Genomic DNA, 20,534 nt, shown 5'->3' on the forward strand with positions numbered 1-20,534 from the left:
GCAACATGGAGTTTCTGGACCAAACTGAAAGCTGCAAGAATATTACCGCCATAAGTACAGTGGTAATATTAAAGTGCCTAAGTTTTTGTACAAAGTGGAGAAATATCTAGATTAAGGAGCTAGAACTGAGGAATAAGTAACAGGATAGGAAGGAGGAAATTTAGACTTTGCCTTTGCTGCTACTTTGAGTTATGTGTATTGTGCATGATTGAGAAGGGAGTTTGTGTCTATTATCCCGAGTGCTTTCTCATGGTGGCAATGGGGAGGTAAGGTTCAACAGAGAATTATAATTCTCAAGCACTATATAAGTTTCTTGGGAGCAGTTTGGATTCACTAGTTGGAAAGGGTTGCTTGACTCTAGCAAACTTGTATGATTTCCCTCCCTTGGCAGTGGATCACAAAGCAGTATTCTAAATTTGTAAATTTGTAAATAGGTCCATGGAATCACTGAGCAGTATTGTAAATATGTAAATAGGTCCATGGAATCATTGAGCAGGAAGAAGAATTGTCTTTACTTTTTCAGATGTGAGTCTTCTGGCATTTTAAAATTGTTGCTGGTGTTTTATTAGCTTGTAGGACTCCAAAGAAATTGAGGTCTCTTTTCTTATTATTATAGGAATTGTTGTTTCTTCTTTCTCCAGAGGACCAATGATACCAGGAGGGTGGTATTTTGACTTACAAATGAATTGGATTTTACTGAGAAGGGACTGAGCAAAGCCATTAGGCGCATTTTCTCCTCCAGAGTTATCAGAGTCCAGTGGTAAAGGTCATGGGGAGTGACAATGGCCTCAGGAGACACTCATAGATTTTGGTCAACAGCTTCAGAAACCCCTTTCTGTCATTTTCAGGTGTGTTTGACTTATTTAGGGTTTTCTTGGCTAGAACACTGATTTCTCATTTTCTTCTCCAGTTCATTTTACAGATAAGGAAACTGCGGCAAATGGTTTTAAATGAATCACATATCTGAGATCAAATTTGAACCAGGTGCTCTATCCACTGTACCACCTAGATGACTATTTTATTTATCATAGAGTGGTGCCTAATTAAGTGGGAACATAAGTAGTGTGACCTTATAGAAAATCTATAAGCTATCAGTAATTGATGGCTTCTGATCTGGTTGTGTTATAGAACATAGATGAAGGAAAGAAGGAGGAAATGGTAAAATTATCATTAGCTCTTGCTCCTCTGCAGACCAGACAGCCTAGCAAACCACTAAACCTTTGTGGGACAGTTTCTGATGAGGTTTAGATTTGGGGTACCCAAATGAAATTAGGGTTTCTGGTGGTTAGGGAATTAAATGAAATCTAGTGGTGGCACAAGGTCCTCTATAAAGGAATTTATAGACCTGAAAACCTAGATTGATAAAAGAGGTTTATTATAGGGTTTGGAAGTAAGATTAAAGTCTGTTAAGAAAATAGGTGAGACTAAAGAGGCACTGGAAACAGTATTCCAGTGGGCAGAAACTCTTTGGGATGCCAAGCATGGTATAGCTGGCATGTTTGGAACCTCTGCAAAGAGAGGATTTTAGACTCTTTTTTATAATGAGAGATTTAGCTAAAGGGAGCCCATGGATGGAATCTCAAGTTGGCTCAGATCTGAGGGCTGTGAGAGCCCAAGTTGGCTCAGTTCTGGTGGGGGCTGGGACAAGCCAGATCTCCTATAGGAATTCAAAGGGGTGCTTTTGACCAGGATTTGTGAACCAAATGTGCAGGCTTCCTGAACTGATAATGTATCAGCCAGGAGGGGCTAGGAGTAATCTAATTCACAAATCAATTTCTTAAAGAATCACAAATCAGTTTTTTAAAGGGACCACAACCTGCTTCATTTCCACATCAGTAGTAGAAAGGACTATAGTAAGAGGGCTCCCAATTGCTAGCCTGCAGTAAAATTTTGCCACCCCTTTAAACTTATAAAGTAGACTTCTACTCCTTCTTCCTCTTATTGGCTCCCCTTTTCTGTCCTCTTGCTCTGATAATTATTTGCTCTCTGGCTCCCTAGCTTTTGCCTCTGAACCACAAAGAACTATCAACCCTTCTATTAAACCTATGGAGGATCAGAACTTTTCTCTCTATACAAGATTTAGACAATTAATTGATCCTTAGGATAGTTTCACTTGAGAACCACTAAATGCTTCTTAACCTCTTAAAACCTAAACAGGTTTAGGATGTCTGTTTTTGTCTGGTATAGAAAAGTAGGCTTGGGAAGGCAAATTAGAATTCTTCTCTCATCAGCTCTCATCAATCTTTTGTGAAAACTCAGAGTATATAATTTTTTAGGGTCTCATCACCCTAGCATTTACCTGTGGGAGTCCATGAGTCACTTCCTCTTACTGAATAGATTCTATGGGTAAACCATTTATTGTTTCTCCTCTTTTGAGAAAAGATAATCCTAATTAATCACATCCTAATCATAATGTTCAGTGTAGACATTTTTCCTCAAATTATCTTTTCTGCTATTAATAAAGACAATTGCTCTCTATTTTGTATATTTTCCTGATTTTATAAAATTTTAATCATAGGATTAGGGAAAATCTATCCCTGGATGAGAGACTGTATGTGAGTGAGTGTGTTGTGTGTATATGTGTATGTGTGTATGTGTCTGAATGAAAAAAAATTTATGAAGCATTTACTATGTGACACTATGCTAAGCACTTGACAGAAAAATAGAAAAGGGAAGCTGCTTATGCTTTAATTTGGGATACAGAAAAGTGAAGAGAATTCAGGTTCAGGGAAGATGAAGCTTTCAAATCCTAAGGGTGTAATAATGGGGTAGATGTGGAGGTCCAAAGATCCTTAGATTATATAAATATATATATGGCAGTGTCAGAGTAGTTAAGGTAGTTGGTAATGCTTTGATGACGAATTTTAAGATGGACTAGAAGCTGATAAAATGAAAAAAAATCTTTAAGAAGAGCTCACATCCTAAGGAAGTGAATAGAACTTATCATCTAAGATAAAGTAAGATAGAATCAAAATTTACCTTTTTCCCTCTTCAGTTTTCAGAGAAATGAAAAGGAAGCTCAGAGACATTAAGCAATTTGCCTAAGGTCACATTATTAAACCAAAGGGCAATAACTTGAGCTCCTGATTTTTGTACTTTTGCCAAGGACATATTAATTGGGTTTGGAGGTCTCATCTCTGTTCTAAAGAAGAGCTGAAGTCTAGAGACAGGATTAGAAACTTAGTAGAAGGGGCATGATGTGAATTCTACCTTTGGCTTTAGTTGAGAGTGGTTTGGATGTTAAGGGTAGATTGGATTGAAGTTTAGGGGAATGCCTTCTCAAGTCAAGGTATTTACTAGCAAAGGAAAGAAAGCCCGTTTTCACAGAAATTGACCACAAAGGAGCCCAAATAGTTAATCTCATACCCAGCCCAGAGGAGTTTTGCTAAGACAAGTTAAAAAAAAAAGTTTTAGAAATAAAGTAAAAGAAAAATTGTTACTCCCTTGATACTCTTTGCAGCTCTCATCTGGTCCCATATCCTACCTCAGATACCCATTTCTGGAGAAATTTTGAAAGTAGAGATAATACCCTGTTTAGATTCTCAAGGCACCTAAAAAGATGCCATATAGATAGTTATAGGACCATAGAGAAAGTCAAGAGGAAGGAAGAAAGGAAACAAGCATTTATTAAGCTCCCACAGTGTGTCAAGCACTATGTTAATAACTTTACAAATTTCTTACTTGATCTTCATAACAACCTGGGAAATAGGTACTATTATTATCATCATTTTACAATCTGTGAAACTGAGGCAGAGGTTAAATGACTTGCCCAGATAGTAAGTGGATAGTAAGACTGGATTTGAACTTAAGGTCTTCTGGACCTTATTGTACCAGGGTTCATTGGTACAATTCATTGTACTAGGGTTTGATTTATTGTTTGGTTAAAGTGATGGAGATTGACACATTAAACTTAAAAGTGTGTCATACATATATATTTTTTTTTCTGAAGAATCAATTGTTAACCAGCATGTTGCTGTATATATCCCATTCCATAACTCTGAACTGGCCATTCTCCCTCCACTTAGATGCCTTTAAGGCACCTCAAAGGACATCTAGACTAATCTTCCTCTCCAATCCAAAATCCTTTATAAAATACTCTAATGGTTAGTCAGATGCTTTTTTCATGAAAGAGGATTTTGCTGCCTCAGGAAACAGTCCAAATTCCCTGTTTAATTATAGGTAATCAAGAGAGCTCCAATTATTCTACTTTGAACTTTAGTTAGGAAGTAGTTTTAAAGTTGAGGAGGACCTGGGCTATACTGAATATTTATGCTGTTTTCAGTCTTTATCATACATAGTGATGCATCCTGGTATAATGAAAAAATTTCAAATCCTGCTTTTGATACTTTCTACCTATGTGGTTCTCCCCCTCATAATATAGTTTAATAATAATAATAACAAAATGATTACATATGAAATGGTAAATCTATTATATACAACTTGCTAATCCTTTTAAATATACAATAATGTTATCATACAAATTTCTTTTTTTCCCTTCCTTTTCTTCCCTCTCTCATCCTAGAGACATAATTTATGTATGTTTATATTTATGTGTATATATATATATTTACATATGTACATATATAAGTTTCTATATATACATATACACAGATATATGTAAAATAATTCTATACATATTTCTATTTGTCATTTCTTTCACTAGATGTGTTCTTTGTAGTTAACTTGGATATTATAATAGTTAAAATTCACTCAAAGTTGTTCTTAAAACAGTATTGTTGATGCTATATGCAATGTTCTCTTCTGCTCATTTCATTGTGTGAGTGCATCCATCTTTTTCTAAGACCATCAAGCTCATCATTTCTTATACCACAGTAATATTCCACCAAAATTGTATACCACAATTTGTTTAGTCATTCCCCAATTGACTGGCAAACCCACAATTTCTAATTCTTTGCTGCTACAAAGACAGTTACTGTAAATATTTTATAAGATAGAAGTTTTTTATGGTTGGTGAAACACTTTCTTCATGACAACGTTTTTAGATATATGGTATATTATTATCCCCATTCAACAAATGAGAAATATTAGTATCTTCAAGGAACTTCTATTTCAACTTTTGGTCAGTGGCAAATGATAACAAAGTACTGATGACAAAACACACATTCCCTATCTCCTGCTAAGGAGGTGATAGATTTAAAGTGCAGAATTTTGGACATGTTTTTGGCCATGGACATTGTAGAAATTTGGTTTGCTGGATTATGATATTTGTCATAAGGATTTTATTTAATTTTTCCCCCATTGCCCAAATGGGGAGAGGAAGTAAAAGGGAGATAACAAATTCATGCAAAATAAATGAATAAATAAAGTGATTAAAAAGTTTGAAGGAAAAAAAAAAAGAGAAATATAATTGCAAAATAGTACCCATGGTATTACAATTAGTAAAAAAAAAAAAAAAAAAAAGTAATAGAATATGTGTGTATTATAATTAGATGTTTTAATACAATATAATATGTTATGCAAACATCTAAACTATTTAAATGCACTGCATGATAATATTAATATTATATAATATATAATGGTATATCATTTCAATATAAATTATGTAATACAATATATTTGCATAATGCTATAAATTACAAAATACTAATAATATTTTATTAACATAGATTTTAAAAGCACTTGAACACCTGGTAGTAGCTAATTATTTGCTATTTCTTGAGTTAGATTACTTCCCAAAAATTTATATAATGAAAATAAAGAAATTTAAAATCCTCAGACAAATATATGGATGAGGGAACCATACCCTGCCATTAAAGTAAACTGAAATGTTTTGGATTATGTTGCTAATTTATGGAACTGATGCCAAGTCTTATCTTTTCATAACAAATGCATTTTTAATATTTCAGGTGGTGACAGAAAATGCTAATCTTTTTATCTCATTAACTAAAAACTTCTTGTTCCTACTTCCAGATGAAGTCATCTTGCCCTCTAGTGGTTCCACCTAATCCTAGCACTGTTTTCCAAACACCTTGTAAGAAGGGAGAAAAAGGTAAATGCATTATATATAGACCACTAACAGAGAAAAGTAATATAGTAAATGTATATCTCTTCCATTTTCTCGTTAGGGTTCACACTCTTTCTTTTGTATTAGCAGAAACTTCTGTTTCCCTTCTGCATATAGTAGTGGCAAGCAAGTATAAGACACACTAGGATTTAGAATCTTCTGTTAGTTAAGTTGTTACCTTTATTGCGAATTGCTCTCTTTGTCTTATCCTCAGACTGTAGTATAGCACATTTGCAAAAGTGGTACTACAAGACAAAAATAAAATAAAATGAAATTGTATATATATATATATATACACACACATAAACACACTATACATATGTGTGTGTGTGTGTGTGTGTGTGTGTGTGTGTGCGTGTGTGTGTGTGTGTGACTATGACTGAATAAAAATTTACTTTGGTAGATTTTTATACATTATGGTATAAAGGTGACTAGTTCTGAATGGTTATTCTAGTAACAGGTTCTTCCAAACTGGAAAGACATCACATATGGATAACAAATTGTTCCTGGAAGGCCAGCCTAAGTAAGCTCAGATAGATGACATGAGATAAATATTTTGATCCCAGTTAGCTTACTAGGTAGCATTATACAGTTCTTTAAGATTTGCAAAATGTTTTTACAAATTCTCACAATATTCTTGGGGGTTGGGGAGTAGGGTGAGAAAATGTAGATGGGTTTAATGACCTGTCCAAAGCCATACAGCTAATAAGTGTCTGAGATTGGATTTTCCTGACTCCAAGTCTAGCATTTTATCCATTGCACTACCTAGCTGCTTCATGAAAATGTCTACCAATACTGAAAAAGAATGAAAATATTGATGGAATATGGTCCACTCTGAAAACAAGTGGGTTAAATCAGTTTTTGTGATGAAGCTTTTGTTTTGAGTAGAAATTACCTTATGAATCAAGTAAAAAAGCATTATATTCAAATTAAGTCAATGAGCATTTATTGCTTCCTATGTTTCAGGCACTATGCTAAGCATTTAAAATACAAAGAAAAGCAAAAACAAAACAAAACCTGTCCCTCAAGGATCTCAAAATGAAATGGGGAAAACAACATGCAAACAACTATGTAAAGAGCATAAGGTTACTATGTTATACATACAACATATACATATATACATATATAACACAATATATAACATGTTATATATTATATACATGTATATACATATATATGTAAGTAGATATATAGATTTGTATATATATATGCATGCATGTATATACATATATGTGCATGTTTATATATATATAGTATATGTATTTATGTATCTTCCTTTCTCTTAGGCCAGAGAGGCAGCATAATATATTATGGAAGAATAAAATAATTCACATGCCAGATCTATATTTACTAATTATGTAATTAGTAATTATATAATTACTGGAGAAGTAATTTGACATTGAAATTTTTGTATCCTCATCTGTAAAGTGAGAATATTTGTTCAACATTTAATCAATTAATCAAAAATTGATTGATGAACAGAGAAAATATTGACTTGCATTAGTGAAGGACCTCTCTTCACTTGGCAGTTCCATATACACCATTGAAGTCACAAGCCCAATCTCTGTCTTTACTATGTACTACACTGTATGCAAGGTGCTGAGAAAACAAAGAAATAGCAAAAGTATCCCTACCCACAAGAACTTATATATTTACAGACTTTGGAAATATTAGAGTCCTATCACATTTATACATATGAAACATTATTATTGATGGCTAATTGCTCAGTAAGACACTTTAGTTTGGCAGATAGAGGGTGAGCCTGGGAGACAGTAAAACCTGACTTCTAGTCCCATCTTGGACTCAAATTGCTTCTTTGATCACTGAGCAGTTACTTAACACCTCAGTACCTCCAAGGCAGCTCTCTAATCTCAGTCATTAAATTGCAGAATGGGTGTAGATGTGAATTAGTTCGTGTCATTTTCCTTTCTGGGTGCTCCCTATACCAGTGTAATCAGAGATATGAACCCCCTACTCTCATTCCTTACAGAGAAAAACTAAACCAAACCATTTGTTTCTAAAAGTATATTTATGCCATCCTGATCTCAACTCTTTATTCTCCCCCAAGGCAGTTCAGGGACAAACTGACTTGAAAGGATCAGATGAGGAGAGATCCAGGCACCTAGAGGCCAGAAATACATCCTTCCCTGATAATCCTGCTGCCAATTTCAGAGACTCAGTGTGATATAGAATGTCATTGAACTGGAATAGTGGTGATTGAATTGCAGGTAGAGGAAAATCATAGTAGAGGAAAATGTTCTCCTCTGGTCTGAGACCATTCTATCCAACTGCCACAGGGGCAATTATGATCCTTTCTCTTCTATTGCCAGCTCCCTCATGTCAACATCTTAAGACAAAACTTGGTAGCCATTGCTACTTCTGATTACCGATTTTTATATTGGTTTATAAATTTATATGCTTATTGGTGGAGAGCCCAATAAGCTTCATGTGAGTGGAAACTTTAAATAATATAGTTAGTGATAAGTGAACAGGGAGTTAGAATCAATTTTTTTTTCTTTATTCAGTTTTTTTTTTTTGTAGGAACTGATTAATTCATGTATAAATGGGCATTTTTTTTTTTTCTCCTTGTAACTGGTTTACATTCTGATAGTGATTAATTAGGGGAGTGGGAGTGGTACCTTTCACTTTGACTCCATGAAAATGGGAGAAAGAAAAAATGGTCACATGGTACATCATGTCAAATTGGGTTTTCCCATCCTTCTCCATGAGCAATGAACAATGAGCAACTTGAAAAGATCAAGGGTGACCACCAGAGGATAGTCCAGATTGAAAAAAAAAAATTGTCTTCTCTTAAATCTCAAGTTCATTTCCTGTTCTATGAATTCCAGATCCAGTTCCTGCACTGGACATATGAGGATTAAGACTGTTGGAAGCACAAGTCAATTCAAAACTGTATTGTTCATCTTCTTTTACATACTCAAAGGAGCATTAAATGGTTTATTTCTTAGAATGTCTAGTTCAACTTGAACCTTTGACTGGATACTTTTAGAATTTTTTTCATTAAAATTTTATTTTTATTGATTTCTTTTGTTTTTATATTCTAGGAATTTGTTTAAAAATTTAAAAATCATTATCAATTATTTTCTATTTCCTACTTAACACTGCCACCTCCACTAAAAAAAAAAAAAGAAAAGAAAAAAGAAAAAAGAAAGAAACGAAGGAAGGAAACCCTCAAAACCAATTTTCTATGACCAGAAATTGGATTTGGAGTTAGAAACTCATGAAATTGAGGAGATCAGCATGTTTTAAACTCAGCAGATATTGCATATTTGATTACCAGTCCTGTTCTGGGTAAAGACAACTGTATGTAGTATCTAAGGATATTTAGCTTCTTCTATGAAGATTTCATGGAATTTTGTTAAAGAAAGAAATGGCAAACCACTCCAGTATCTTTTGCAAGAAAATCTCATGGGTAGCATTGGAATGCTATGGTCCATGAAGTTACAAAGAGTTGGACACCACTGAATAACAGAACAACAACAAATAGAAATTTTATTTCATTATGTAATGCTCATACATCTATGGACCCATGAACCATAACAGGAGGGAGTTTTCCAATGGGCTTGGGCTCAAGTGCTTGTTTCTGACTAATTCCACAAGTTCACATAATTCTTTCACTAAGAATTGGTATTGCCTTTCCCAGAAAGGGAGAATTAAGGGATAAGAAGGTCATCTGCTCTCTTAAGGCAAGAGCTTGAATATTCATTCTTGGATTCGGAATCATTTTCTGGACTGGAACCTTTAAATGTCATTTGGTGTTTAAATACATTCCCCTTAGAATCAGGAAACAACTGAGTAATGGACTCAAAAATTTTAAGATGTTTCAGTGGCAATCAGATCCAGGGGGTAGATGTGGTAAAAGAGAAAGATCTTAACATTCTGTCTCCTGTTTCCTGTTTTTAGAGCTGATCTATAGATTTAGGGTAAGTGGTAGGTAGTGGTGAAATGGAGATGATGTGATTGAGGGGGTAAGAAAAGAGGAACAATTGCTTCATATTTCCTATATGTTTCCATATGTGGCCACTGAAAACTCAGACATCTAAATCATATAAGTAATTGATAGTAGTAGATTTCCCAAATATAGAGTGAGTGAAAAGCCATTGAGATTTTACCATAATTCTATATTTGAATATTATTCCATTTCCTATCTCCTAGATGAAGTTTCAAAAACAATCAATGAGAGTAATTAAAGTAGCTCAGCCTTGTCCATAGTAATAGTAGGAGTAGTCTAAGTATTTGTAGATTGGATTGTAGATCACAGTAAAGATCCTGTGAGAAAGCACTCAAATGTCTACTTGATAATCTATGAAAAAATCCAGTGTTGGTGGATTGAGAATATTGTCACCTGGTGGATAAAGTTCATATTACATTCCCTGTTGGTTACCAAATGAATGAATGAAGAGATAACCTCCTTTTCTGAAAAAAAAAATTGCTAAAAAGAGGATACCAGTCAGACTAGGGAACTATTGCTCCTGTAGCTCCTAGACAGTGACCTACATGTCACATAGCAGAAATTTTTCTATTTCTTTATTCTTTTTAATAACACTCTTGGGGGAGGGGAGAGAGGGTTAAGTGACTTGCCCAAGATCATACAGCTAGTAAGTATTACGTGTTTGTGGCCAGAATTGAACTCAGGTCCTCCCAAGGGGCCAGTACTTTGCCATCTAGCTGCCCCTATTTCTTTATTCTTTGCAACAAAAATTGGTGCAGAAGCTGGAGTTGTTTTTAAGGTGGTGCCCCTCACAAAATTAGGACTTTTATATCTAATATTAGTGTAACAGGTTTTTGGGGGATGCCCAGATTACCTGACGTGGAGGCAGTAACACGGGAGACACCAAGACCAGCTTCTGGAATACATTCTATATCCTCCTACCATCTGGGTGGGAGTAGCCTCTTTTTATTGAATGCATAGGTGGAACAGATTGCATTTTTAAAATGATGACTTTGGGACAATAGCTCTCTTTGTCCTTTGGCATCTAAAAAGCCTGAAGAGCACAATTCATCTGCATCATAGGTTCCATGCACTAACCTGGTTGCAAAAGGATGGGTTGTCTATTTTCTCCTTTTTAGGCCACGAGAAACAGGCTTGGAAGGTTTTTTTTTTTCCCTTTCTATTTTATTTCTTATTTTCAGTTTTAGGTATAGGCAGTGGAATGAATCCTGGACGTAGGACCAAGATGTGATGACCTTAAGAGGCTGGATTCTAAGGGGCATGTTGCTGTAGGTCAGTAAATTAGCTCTAAGAAGCTAACATACCTGGCATTGAGTCCAAAAAGGGTTTGAATTTAGAATTTGATGGGAATGTGCTATATAGGAAATGAACTAAGCTTTAGATCCTTTTCTAGAGACTGAAGTGTTATAGAGGGGCAATTATGCATCCCTCCCATCCTTTCCAGGAGTTGGGCAGTATGTTTATTCTTGCTATGCCTTTGAAATAAATATTCTTTTAAACAGCTAATATGTTAAACAGTTAAATGAAACTAGGTACAGAGACCCCTACAATTTGGAGAGCATTGGTTTGAATTGGAGCTAATGACAGAGAGAATGGACACCCCCAAACTTTTTTAAGCATGGGAGGGAAGAGATAAAATGTAGCATACTTTGTGGGGACCAAGGTAATCATTGTTACATTCATTAATCTTTAGGGTGCTGAAGCCCCCATTCAATGCTTTGAGACCTAACCCTTTGAAAATCCCAGATAGGCAGAATACAGCCAATCTATACAAAATTATGAAATTAGTTTTCTCTCTCCCTCCTTCTTAGTCTTGCTTCCACTTCTTTAGAATCCCTATCACAATCCTAGTCAAATGTCCTGTACTGGTTTCCTACTGCAAACCCACAAACCTCACTGCCCCCGATTTCCTCTTCTTGAGACTTCCTTCCACCTACTCCCTCTGATCCTGTGACATCACTGGATGACTGTTTATTACACCAATGCATCAAAAGAAGGTTGGGAACATTCATCTCTATCCAAGAGAAAGATTTAACATACACAATTATAATTTTGGTGATTTCCATCATTGCTTGAACATACCATTTTCTTTAAGACTCCCCAGTTTGAAATCTCTGTTTTGCTCATGGCTTCCTCCTCTGATGCAGCTTTTTAGAATTTGTTCCTTCCGAGAAACTCTGGGTCTTGACCTGGTCTGTGGTTTATACTTTATGCTTTCAGTTTTTATTCCAAATATAAGCTTTTTTTCTTTTCTTTTTTTCCTTTTTCCCCTTTCTTTCCTTCTTTCCTTCCTTCCTTTCTTTCCCCTTCCTCCTTTTCTTTTCTTTCTTTCTTCAATTTCTTTTCCCTATATAGGTCCCAATCTCAGATGGCAAACTATCAAGTCACTTGCTGTCTTGCAAACTCCATAGCCTGGGTTCCAAAGACCTTAACATCACAACAATTGGAATAGAAATTTAAGGAGATTTTGCACCATTTATAATGCTGTGGTCAGCTAACAGCTGGATTTGACATAGTTAGCACCTTAGTTTATTGATATTATATAGTGACTCACCTAGATTATTTCACCAGTCAGTTCCTGATACTATCTAGTATTCAGACACTTCCAGGACTAGGGTCATCAGATCTCAGCCACTTATTATAATACTGAAACCAGCTGCTGGTTCTAAAACACTATCTTACAGGGAATAAACATGTCTTAGACAATTTGGAGGGCTTCTTTCAGGAGCTCATGTGAAAGTTTTCAGCCTTTATAGAGACTACCAAGGCACCATAAAAAGTTCTGCCAGGTCCTTCTAGACAGTGGATGAAGTTGCATTTTGAAATACTGCACTGCTGTGCAGAAATCTCTGAGCTTCCTTCCAGTTAATGCAGTTATCCAATTAATATAATACAATACAGTAATACAATAAAATACTATACAAATACAAATAATACAATACAATACAAATAATAATAATCAATCTGTGATATTCCCAGACTTCTTTAGGAATAGCCAAGCCCTTCCAATAGATTTCTAAATAAAAAGGACTTAATCCCACCTATTAAAACATTTAGCAATGTTGTAATCGGTAGTAAGAGGAATTAATACATAAGAATAGTCACGGAATCACATACTATGTAGTTCAGTAGATAGAGTTCTAGACCTGGAATCAGGAAGAGCTGAGTTCCAATACAGCCTCACTAGCTGTGTGACCAGCAGCAAGGGACTTACCTCTGTTGGCCTTAATCCATTGGAAAAGGAAAGGCAAACCATTCTAACATCCTTGTTAAGAAAATTGTAAGGACAATGTAATTCATGGGGTCACAAAGAGTCACAGGACTGAATGAAAAAACAAATCCAAGTCTTCTGACTTATTCTACTGTGCTATCTTTGAGGCTACTTTGCCTCATCATAACTATGGATTTGGATGTGAAACAGATCTTAGAATTATAGAGATTTAATCTGTCTCATTTTACAAATTTGAAAATTAAGGCATAGGAAAGGGAAACATCTTGTCTACAGTCACACAGCCAAAATCAGTATCAGATTCCAGGTAATGATGCTTTTGTTGTTGGGAATATTTTCTTTCTAACTAAACTGCTTCATTGGTGCTATTTAGATTTTTCCAATAAGAATCTCAATGTTACTCCTATATCGCTTAATTTTTCACGTTGTTTCATTGAAACAGTCTGCACTTAAAAGATGGACTTTTGACTACCCCAATTTTGCCAAACCCAAGAAGCTGACAATATGCTTTTCCCCTGTAATTATTTACACTTACCCATTTCTTTAGGTTATCTTTCTGCCAGGAGAAGAAAGATATGGAAAGTCTTTTTCTTTCAAAGTTCTCCTGAGATGGAAGATGTCCCAACAACAGTAGTTCAAGAAGAAAGAAAGTGAAATCTTTTTTGGGAGTAGGGTTGGTCTAGGGATCTCAGGCGAGTATTTAACTGTTTTTTCTAAAACAGAAGCACACAGAATGAAAAGTTTCAAAATAGCAGGAGTTAAAATGATTCAATTTCCTCTTCCCTCTCCTGCACCACATTGATGGTGCGCTCTCTCTCTCTCTCTCTCTCTCTCTCTGTCTGTCTGCCTGTCTCTGTCTCTGTCTCTCTCTCTGTCTCTCTCTCTATCTCTCTCTGTCTCTCTGTCTCTCTCTTTCTGTCTCACTGTCTCTGTTTCTCTCTGTCTCTCTGTCTCTGTTTCTCTATCTCTGTCTGTCTGTCTCTGTTTCTCTATCTCTGTTTGTCTACCTGTCTGTCTCTGTCTCTGTCTGTCTGTCTCTGTTTCTCTATCTCTGTCTGTCTATCTGTCTGTCTCTGTCTGTCTGTCTCTGTTTCTCTATCTCTGTCTGTCTATCTGTCTCTGTCTCTTTCTGTCTGCCTCTCTGTCTTTATCTCTCTCTCTCTCTCTCTCTCTCTCTCTCTCTCTCTCTCTCTCTCTCTCTCTCTCTCTCTCTCTCTCTCGCCTCTCCTCCCTCTTCCCTTCCCTCCCTCCCTCCCTATCTTTTTGTTTCTCTGTGTCTCTGTTTTGTATCTCTGTTTATCTTTCTCATTCTCTGTTGCTCTCTTTTTCCTGGCAGTAATCACTGGTACCAAGAAACTCTATTTCTTAGGCAATCATTGACAAAGTGTAGGGTCAGGAAAGGCCAAAAGGTTCTCTTGGGGAAAAAGTTCCTCTCTCTGTGTCGTGTGTGTGTGTGTGTGTGTGTGTGTGTGTGTGTGTGTGTGTGAGAAAGAGAGAGAGAGAGACAGAGAGAGAGACAGAGAGAGAGAGAGAGAGACAGAGAGAGAGAGAGAGAGAGAGAGAGAGAGAGAGAGAGAGAGAGAGAGAGAGAGACACAGAGAGAGAGAGAGAGAGAGAGAGAGAGAGAGAAATTATTATTGTTTAGTGTTAATGGAATCAAAAGAGTCTTGAAGGAAATGAGTGACTTTTAATGACGGTTATATTTCTTCCAAGGATCTCTTTTCATGGAAAAGGAAATAGTACTACTTATGGTTCTTAAAGATAAGAAAGATGGTGAAATAATCTAGGTGAGTCATTATATTATATCAATAAACTAAGGTGCTAACTATGTCAAATCCAGCTGTTAGCTGACCACAGCATTACAAATGGTGCAAAAGATAAGAAAGAGAGAAATGAACATTGCAGACTTGGATTTAAATCCCCTCTCTGTCCTTACTGGTAATCTGATCGTTAAGTCTCTTCAATTCTCTAAGCCTCAATTTCCTAGTTTCCTCATCAAATATATTATTTCCTGCCTCAAATTCTCTCTCTTTCTCTCTCTTTCTTTCTCTGTCTCTATTTTTCTCTCTCTCTGTACACACACACACACACACACTACTAGCTAGATGGCAGCTTTTGTTATTATGATCAATACCAGTGGAAAACAATGAGCAAACTCATGAATGATTCTTCTGTTTATCTTTCAATTTCAATGATTAATTAGTTAAAGTCTGGCCTTTACATGTAGATCCCTTATGCATCTTAGAGGTATTGCTTTATGAAAGTGTTGACTGATTTGATTCTTTTTAAATATAATTAAATATATTTATACATATAAATATAATATAATAAATTAAGTAAATACAAATATAATTATGGTATTTAAATATAATTATAATTTTATTTTTAATGTGAAATAAAACAAGCATTTTCATTACAGTAGAATAAAAAAAGATTAAAACTACAAATCTATTATGTATGATTTGTTAGTCCTTTTAAATACATAATAATGTTCTCATGTAACTTTTTTTTCCTTTTTTTCCCCTTTCTTCCCCCACCTTCTTTTCCTGATCTAGACACTGACTTGATTCTTTAGTGTAAATGAAATGTAAGGATGGTGAAATTCAGACTTCAAAAGCTGGTTTCATTTATTAATGCTGGTTAAATGTTCATTAGATAAGTCCTTTATCCAGAATCTGCACACAGCATCATAAAGTTAGAAGGTCTTCCAAGATCATCTGGTCCAAACTGCTCTTGAACAAGAACTCCCTTTTTGGCATCCTTGACCAATACTCATGAAGTCTTTGCTCATAAACCTTCATACCCAACAATTCCATTCTTAGATGATTGATATTGTTGGAAAATTTTTCCATATAATGAACCTCAACTTGATGATTTACATGTTTTACTACTGTTTCCATTTTAATCCTCTGGGGCCAAGCAGAAGATGCTTAATTATAGATATATTATAGCTCTTTAATACTTGAAAATAGCTATAATGTACTCTAATCTTTTTATCTTAGATAGGCACCTCTAGTTCTTTTAGCTTGTCAACAGATTTGAGACCCTTCTTCATCCTGGTTACCCTCCTCTGGACAGTCTTTAGCTTTTCAATGTCCTTCCTAAGATAAAAAATTGAGAACTGAACATAATATCCCAGCTATAGTTTATTCAGGGTAGAATGTAGTTAACTTCCATTGGTCTAGGAGATATTCTATTTTATATACATATATCTTATATAGTTATGTGCATACACACATGCTTATGGGTAAGTATGTATCTATATGTACATATGCATGTGTTTATGTAAATGTGTATACTCATGGATACCTTATGAACAATTGAATCATATTGAGCTTATAATTCACAAAACCTTCTAGCTAATTTTTCAGGCAAATATCTATTTAGCTATGTCTACTTTATCATGCATTAATTAAGTTTATTTTTTTTTAAACTCAGATTGTAATTTCATTCTGTTTTTGTCCCCAACATTATAATTTCATTAGTGTAGGAAACTTGTTGTGTGGAATTCTCTTCACTAGTTCTAGCATTCTGTAACTTATTGCCTTAGTTGTATTAGGGACCCTGGGAATTTAAATGATCATCCATAATCACACTGCTACTGTGTGCAAGAAGTAAGCTTTTAAACTAGGTCTTTCAGATTCTTAAATTTGTCTTATTTTTTCCCACCAGGCTATAATTCTTTAAATTTAACACCCTTAAATTTCATCTTATTCAAATTTCATCAGCATTTTAATCTGTCAAAATCTTATGGAATTCTGACTCTCCTCCATAGTTTTCATTTAATCTTGTTTGTTTCATGTTTTCTATATATCCATGTAGTCCTAGTGGAAAGTGCATTTTTTCCTTTGAGTGTTTATAATTATTATCTTGTTAGTCTTTAAAAGAAGGGGCTCCCCTCAAATGAAAGATCTCATATTTGAATACTGAGCAGTGTATTCCTTGGAATATTTATGTTTTCTGTTTTAGTTCCTTAATTGGGAATTTTTGCCAGGATCAGGTTTCACTCTCTTGCTTGCGTAAGTGGTTGATTATGTTGATCTCACCCTATATCTCCTGAATTCCCACAATGACCTTTTCATAGGAATTGGCCCTCTTGATCTTTGAAATGAAAAATACTCAAGCTTTAGGGCTTTCTATTGCATCTTAGGATAAGGAAATGGGGAGCACAGGGGTGTTCTGTTAAGCTATTGTGCCCTCACTGGATATTGTGCTTGTGTTTAGAGTAATCCTGGAGCTTTCTCAGGAAGCCCTCCTGTTTCATTGCCTTCTAAGAAGAGACCTGCAGGTTACATGCATCTTTAGCTCTTTTCTAGTTGCACTGGGAGTATTAGGGCTTTCTTTAAAAACTTTGCTTGTGCTCTTTTTTATTGCTAGGGGCTTCAGATTGATATTTGGGGAAGTTATGGGATGGAAAAAGCTACTTGATGCAGCTCTGTAATTTCTCATTGAATTTCTTGATCACAATTTTGTCCAATACAAATTTTAAGTTTTTGTTGGAGTAAGTTTAAGGTAGGTGAGCAGCCTGCAGCTTTTCAGGAAGTCATTTGAACAAAGAACTCCAGATGTACTGTTGCATAGAAAATCAATATGCACTTCTTAATAGTGAGGACACTGAACTTGGAGTCTGAAATACGTGTGCTCAAAGCCTATCTTGGATGCTTACTAGCTATGTGATCCTAGGCAAATCATTATATATTCCTCGATTTTTTCATCTGTAAAATAAGGGCTAATCCCTTGATGATCTTTAAGATTCCTTTTAACTCTAAATTTGTCATTTTATAATTCTGTAATCCTAAAATTTAGTATCTGGGCTAGCTCTCTGGAGGATCTCGGGACCAGTCTTAGTCTTAGTAGAGGAGTGAAGAAGGCAAGAGAGCCACCAGGATGATGGTCAAAGATGGAGTGTGTCTCATTTCCAGTTCTCTCAACCCTTATATACCTTAGTACAATTATACCACTACAGTACACTGAGCATGTGTCAACTGTAGAACCATTACATCACCATACTAAATATTAAGTATATGTAAACTAGAGAACTACTATCTTATCAATCACACAGAGTAAAACACCCTGTTGTAAGTATCCTTGTTTCAAGTGTACTTTTCCAGAGTTCTGGCCCTCTACACTAAAATCTTTTTCTCTGTCTCTCTTTGTACTTCTGTCTCTGTGTCTCTGAATTTATCTCTCTTTCTCTTTGCCTCTGTTTCATACACACATACATACATATTCCCTTTAAGAAATTAAAGTTAGCAGACGTCAATAAGACAGATAATACAACACCAAAGTAATTTGCAGATGTGATTATAGAACTTCTATTACTATTTGAAAAACTACAGAAAACAGAAGTACTGCAACACTTTCAGAGAGGAAGGCTACAGATTCTTCAAATCAAAGACCACTAAGTTTGCCTTTAGTTTCTGACAAAATTCTAGAATGTTTTATTAAACTGATTGGTTAGAAAGGGAAATTAAACACTATTGACCCTAACTCTAACTATATCACCTTGGGCAAAGGATTTCACTTCTGTCTCCTTTAGTTTCCTCAACTTTAAATTGAGGATGATAATAGCACCTCTCTCCAAGGATCATTGTGAGGATTGAATAAGACAATATTCGTAAAGCTATACATAATAAGGTACTCAGCAACTGTTGGTTTCCTTCCTTCATTCTTTCATAGGTTTATTAACGAAAGGGGGGTAGGTATGTCAGACAAAAATCATTTATATTTTTGATAGATTGCTAGTCAGATAGATTAGAGGAATGTCAACAATGTCTGGATTTCACAAAGTCCGTTTTTTAAAAGTCTTTGATTCAGAGATATAGCTCCAGTGATGCTAGAAATCAGGTGAAATGATAATGGTTTTCATAAAAGGACCTAAAAAGTAGTGATTAATAACAGATAATAACAGATCAATTTAAACTAGAGAGAACTCTGTATAAAGTGCTCTATGGTGCTACCGTTGGTATTTTGGTACTTGATATTTTTATTATTGATGTAAATGTAGGTATAGATATTTAGCAAATCTGGATATGCTTGGGCATGTTGCTCTAGGCCTGTAATCACATTTACTAGAAAGGCTGAGGCTAGTAGTCCTCTTGAACTTGGGAGTTCAGACCTGCATTGGGTTATGATGACTGGGTGTTCACACCACTGGGATCAAGTCTATGAATAGTTCTTATGCTTCCAGCCTGGATGAGATGGGGATATCTATGCATATGATGCCTATGATTCAAAGCTGGGTAGGTTGGCTAAGATATTGAATTGCAAAATGAAAGCCCATTAAAGAACTTGACATGTTAGAGGGAGGGGTAAAATCAAATAAGATAAAAATAGTCTCTCACACAATAGAATATAAGATTTTTGAGGGTAAGGACTGTTTTCTTTTTGTTCTTTTGTTTTTGTTTTTTTTTAATAGCACAATCTAGCTCAGTGCCTGCTATATGCTCAATTTTTTTTTGTGTGTGTGAAATTAATTTTCGTACTTGCTTTAACAAATAATTGCATAATCTAAAATAACATTAATAGAAGCATAGTATTCAGAATGCTTTTCTCTGTGCTGATGAAGGCATATATATATATATAACCAGAGAACATGTATGGAAGTAGGGAATACATATGAATTAGGGTATATAAATGAAGAAACAAATAAGAAACACTTGTGTCCCTAATAAGAAAAGCAATTATGCTCTTTTCTGGGTGCCACAATTTAGAAAGAATATTAAAAAAAAAGAACAGTGACTAGAAGAGTGAAATGAGGGTTAGAATCCATGCATTATGATAATTAAGGGAAGGAAAATGGGAATTCGCCCCAGAGGACAGAATAAGGAGCAATGGGTATAAATTATTGACACATAATTTTTATTGCTTGAAGAAAAAGAAATAACAAAATATCTTCGTAATAATTGGAACTCTCCAAAATTCAAATGAGCTGATGGGAAGTAAGGAGCTCCTCCCCAAAGTCTCTTCAAGCAGAGATAAATAGGCATGTCAAATTAACAAGCATTTATTAAGTATGTCCTATGTGCCAGGTCTTGTGCTAAAAACATTGCTTGTCAGAATAAAAAAGAAGTAGCTAGTATTTATTATTGCTTTAAGATTTGTAAAACACTATCACGTATTGTCTTATTTTACCCTCTTAGCAATTCTGAAAGGTAAGTGCTTTTTATTATCCCATTTTACACATGAGGAAAATGAGATGCAGAAGTTAAACAATTTTTCTTGGATCACACAATTAGGAAGCAATGATCTCAGATCCAAATATTCAAACATTGTGTCACCTCATTGCTGGCATATAGTGTAGGGGT

General features: G+C 35.1%; 1 protein-coding gene across 1 annotated transcript in view; it reads right to left on the minus strand.

Moving 5' to 3' along the window:
- Positions 1–14,060, minus strand: part of LOC141561127 (granulocyte-macrophage colony-stimulating factor receptor subunit alpha-like) — a 58,994-nt gene extending 44,934 nt beyond the window's left edge. The window contains exons 1-2 of the mRNA XM_074300257.1: positions 13,763–14,060; positions 6,204–6,270 (exon numbers count right to left, since the gene is read on the minus strand). The gene's annotated coding sequence lies outside the window, so the exon portion shown is untranslated. The remainder of the gene's footprint in view (positions 1–6,203; positions 6,271–13,762) is intronic.
- Between the last annotated feature and the right edge of the window lie 6,474 nt (positions 14,061–20,534).

The sequence above is a fragment of the Sminthopsis crassicaudata genome, chromosome 3, assembly GCF_048593235.1.
Source record: "Sminthopsis crassicaudata isolate SCR6 chromosome 3, ASM4859323v1, whole genome shotgun sequence".
Lineage (NCBI taxonomy): Eukaryota > Metazoa > Chordata > Mammalia > Dasyuromorphia > Dasyuridae > Sminthopsis > Sminthopsis crassicaudata.